We start from the raw sequence: 4,478 nt of genomic DNA, 5'->3' as shown, positions 1-4,478 counted from the left end.
CATGCCTGGTTTTGGGGCCAGCCTGGTGCACCCAGGGTTCTGTGGCAGGCTTGACGTGTAGTACAGGGGAGTGAAATTAGGTCCTTGAGTTTGCCAGGCAGGCACTTAGACCACTGAGCTATCTTCCCAGCCCCTTGTGGGTTTTTAAATGTTACTTTAAACACACCTAACATGCATGTGCTTTAGAAATTTGTTTCATTTTATTTCAAGACTGGGTCTTACAGTATCACAATTCTTCCTCAGCTTCTCAAGGACTGGGATTACAGGTATGTGCCACCTTGCTATGTTCAGAATTTTCTGAATTATGGAGATTGTTAAACATGTGCAGAAGAAAAAGGAAGAACATAAGAAACTCCATATTCCCACTGCCCAGTTTCAACAGATTTGATATAAGCCCAGCTTATCTCATCTATAGATCCTGATGAAGAAAATCACTTATTGTGTTATTCCATCCATATGCGCTTTGAAATATAAAAAATATAGGCATTTTTGGAATTGCTGTAAAAATTCCCTAACTGGTCTCTCTGCATCCACACTATTCCTTGAGGTCTATTCCAAACACACACAAGAGTGAGCCTTCTAAAGTGGAAGTCAGCAGTTAGGGGTGCGGCTCAGTGGTACAGACAGTACTCAACATGTTCGAGACCTTGGCTCCCACAGCTACTACACTGCAATCTTCACATCTGAACCCTTTGCTTTAGTAATACAGCAAGCCTTTCTATGTACAAATGCCCCATGTTGTACACCTGATGAAATCTATACATCTGTCTCTTTTGTTGCTCTCATAAGTGTGTCTTGCTAGCATGTGCAATCCGAGGTGTCACCTCACCTGTGAAGTGATGAATTTTCTTGTATTTTTGTCCCTGTTCAGATGCCAAAATGCCATGTCTAGTGCACTGAGCCTTGCAGTTGGCCTATGACTGGCACTGCTGGTGCTGCTCTTGAGGATGTTGTACTTCTGGGAAAGATTTGGGTTCTGCACGTAGGTTTATGTTCCTACCAGGATTTTGCAGTGCCCTTCGCACACAGATCACTCTCCGTGGGTCAGATCTGAGTTTGGCCTCTAGCTGCTGCAGATTCCTGCTTCTGGCTTGGGGATGGCTTTAACACTTGAGGAGAATCCACAGTCCCTTAGTGCACATTAGCACAAGATGAGTTTTCTCAGGACATCAGGCAAAGGGGAATGAGTTTCTTCAACCAACACGGAGACAGCTGCCTCTGCTGTCAAAAGATAGAGTGGCTGGGACAGGCTCAGAGTGCTTCAACCCATCCAAAGGCACCCAACTGCCCACTGCAGTTCTGAGTCCCTCTCTTTCCTCATAAATTCTCCCAGATTTACAGTAACATGGTAAGCCAGTGAATTCAACAGCTGTTGTAGTTCTGCAGTCCACAGGTCCAATTTTTGGATGGTGAAGGGAGGCACAATAAGGCTTTAGCCCAGCAATCCAAGAAATGAAAGCTTCTTTGGGGTCACTTATTAAAGATCTTCTTTGTGTTGAGTTAAAAAAAAATGTCCCCCAGCAGTTTTCCCTTCATAAACTTCTCGTATCCTGAACAAGTCAGCTCTCTGTCCCTGTGAGCCCCGCTTGCATCCTTGCCCCTTGAGCTACCTGTACCACAGAGTGCAGCCTTCATTCCTCACACACAGGGGCAGTGGCTGGGTCATTGTGTGCATCGCTGCAGCTCTGCACTGCCGGGGTCCCATTTCTACCCCATGAGGTCATCGCTGCCTTCAGACCCTTCCAGTTGGACAGCCAATCTCAGAGCACAGCTGTGGCCTGAGATTTGTGCCACACAGAAGTCACATGCTGAAATCTCCCACATTTTAGGGCCCTTTGGGAGTGACTAGGCCGTGAGGGTAAAGTCCTTACCATGGGATTAGTACCTTTATCAAAGAGGGCCAAAGAAGTCTGTCAGCCTTTTTTGTCTGTCATGCAAAGACACGTGAAAACATCATCTGTGAGGAAGAGGCCTCCCCAGATGTGAAATCTGCTGCCCCTTCATCTCGGACCTCCCAGTTCCTAGAACTGCAATAAATTCTGTCATTTTACTCATCCATGGCAGTCTATTGTTGAAATCCAAATGAACTAAGATACTACCTTTGTGGTTGTTTCCTGGAGCCACTGCTGGTATCAAAGACTATCATACTCAGTTGGTAAAAACAAAAAAACAAAACAAAACAAAAAAAAAATTCAAGGTATTTGAAGCAGAGAAGGATTTTGTTTATGGAATCAGAGACTTTAAGAAAGATGGAGCAAAGTGTGTGGTGCGTGCCACTTTTTTACTGTCTGGGAGACTAGCGACCGCTGGGGTAGATGCCAGCCTCAGGTGTGCTGGCTGCTCTTACTGCCCACTGCTCTGGCTTCCTGTGTCCTAGTGCCCTTCAGATAATGTATAAGTACATCCTTGGCAGAATGTAAGTCCTAGAGCCCCAGAAGCAAGGTGGTCCTAGGAATCTAATGCCATGGACTCTGAGGATGGCAAGGGAGGTTGAAAACAAGAAGAGGAAGTGAAGTACTACACTGTTGTTCAGGGTTAGAGCTGGCTTAGTACTGGAGAAGCACTGGGCTCATTCTCAGTCCAGAAAACAATGAAAAGAAGAGAAAGCACCATAAGGACTAATGCATCCAGTTTTAAAAATCCCTAAGATCAAGAATGCCACTTTCTTGATGGTACTTACCCTTCCTATAAAGCTCTGGGCCACTCTGCCCATAGCCAGGTGTTTGCCTGTGACCAATACAAAGACCCACTATCCTGTATCGAAAATCTGTTAACTGCACCATCCAAAGACAATGACCTTAGCTTACTTCCAAAACTAGTGGTAGTCCTCATCCCCTCTGGGAAGCTTGCCTTAACTCCTAGAACCAAGCTAATTTTCTGAAGCTCATTTTTGCAAAGATCTGGAACCTGCAGGGCACATTTGAGCACCAGTGGTCTGCCCGGAGCAGCTGGTGTGGCCAGGGCAGGCTGGGCAGGGGCCACTCCTTGGAGCCATCAGCCTCGCTTCTGTCTTGTTGGTGGGAATCTGCATGTGGCTATATGCTCCTGTGCTGTGCCTCCATTCAGCTTCAAGTGTTGGGTATTTTGACCTAGCAATGACTAAGACAGAACCTGAGGTTTTCCCTCAGGAAATTAAGCATTTGGTACATTAGTGCTATTTGGTTATAGGAGGCTGTTTAGGTTCCATTTACTGAAGTGTCAAATGTCAAAAGCACTGGGATACTTGTGTGGATAGCTAATTTATTATCAGGAATTACTTTTTTTTTTTTTAATCAGGAATTACTTTAGACACTAAGTGGAACTTAGCCTCCCAGATAGCTGGGGTTACCAGTGCACACCGTCCTGCCCTGCTCAAGCTCAGTACCAGAATTAGGGCCAAAAGAGCTATCCCAAGCCTTCCCTGAAAGCTCCTTTTACAGATTTAGTGGTTAAATGCCTCAGGTGATTTCTATTTCAATTGAATGACTATGATATCAGTATTTTGCAGTTACCAAACATTAGGAGATCTTCATTTGAACATGCATGATAATACAGTGGTAAAGGGTTAGAATTATGATGAAGGCAATGCTATTTTTTTTTAGGAAGATTTTTTTTTTTAAACTTTCTGCAAAGCTTTGTTCCAGAGGTGTTCAGTCCCTCTTGGCAGCTGCCTTTCTCATGGTGGCCAGCACGTTGCTCAGCACCTCACACTTCCTCTTGGTGTGGATGTGCGTCCCCACCCTTTTCTTGATGAACTGGAGGGCCCGCTTGTCCTTGGAGACGCTGAACAGCTCCATGGTGCGTTGCTCGTAGGGGGCGAAGCAGCACACCTCCTGAATCATGTCCCGCATAAACTTGGTGTGTTTGGTGAGACGTCTGTGGCGGCAGCTGTGCCTCAGTTTGTTCACATTCTTAGTCACTTTGTGGCCCTTTTTGAGGCCTGCAGTCATGGGATAGCAGAGGGCCATGGCTACTGTTCTTTGATGGCTGCTGTGGTGGAAGCTTTAGAAAGATTTTGTAGAATCAACTATTCTGCCTCAGTAAAGGGAATTAGCCTCTTAATTGGACACTTTTGCCTCTTTTTCAAAAGGAGACAGACTGCATGATGAGGATAATGATGGCTTTAATGGCTCATATGTTTCAAGTGTTTAGAATACAGAAGATTCTATACCAACTATTTTGTATGTATTTAGTCATCTCAACAGCTACTTGATATTTTATTATTCCTAATTTATTTGTTAGAAAACCATGGCTCAGAGTGAAGAGAGTTAACTTTTCAGAGTTGTATCTAGCTACTTCCGAGTTGATTTTTGTCTGTCTTCCACCAACACTAGGTACATATTTCCCTTACCTAACTGACCATACCCTGAACTCCTATGTTATCACAAACACTTGCTTCTTGCAACTTCAAGCCCACCCCCAACCTGCACCTGTATGCTTCCCATAACTCCGAGCTTGCCCAGAGTTTGAACTTACATGCTTGCAACACACTTGATGCA

At 44.9% G+C, this 4,478-nt stretch overlaps 1 pseudogene; it reads right to left on the bottom strand.

Moving 5' to 3' along the window:
* The window catches only part of LOC101561843, a 16,797-nt pseudogene extending 12,850 nt beyond the window's left edge, over positions 1–3,947 (bottom strand).
* Positions 3,948–4,478: the final 531 nt, after the last annotated feature.

The sequence above is a fragment of the Octodon degus genome, unplaced genomic scaffold (genome assembly GCF_000260255.1).
Source record: "Octodon degus isolate 3935 unplaced genomic scaffold, OctDeg1.0 scaffold00111, whole genome shotgun sequence".
NCBI classification, from domain to species: Eukaryota; Metazoa; Chordata; class Mammalia; order Rodentia; family Octodontidae; genus Octodon; species Octodon degus.
This window is presented reverse-complemented; position numbering and strand designations above follow the sequence as displayed.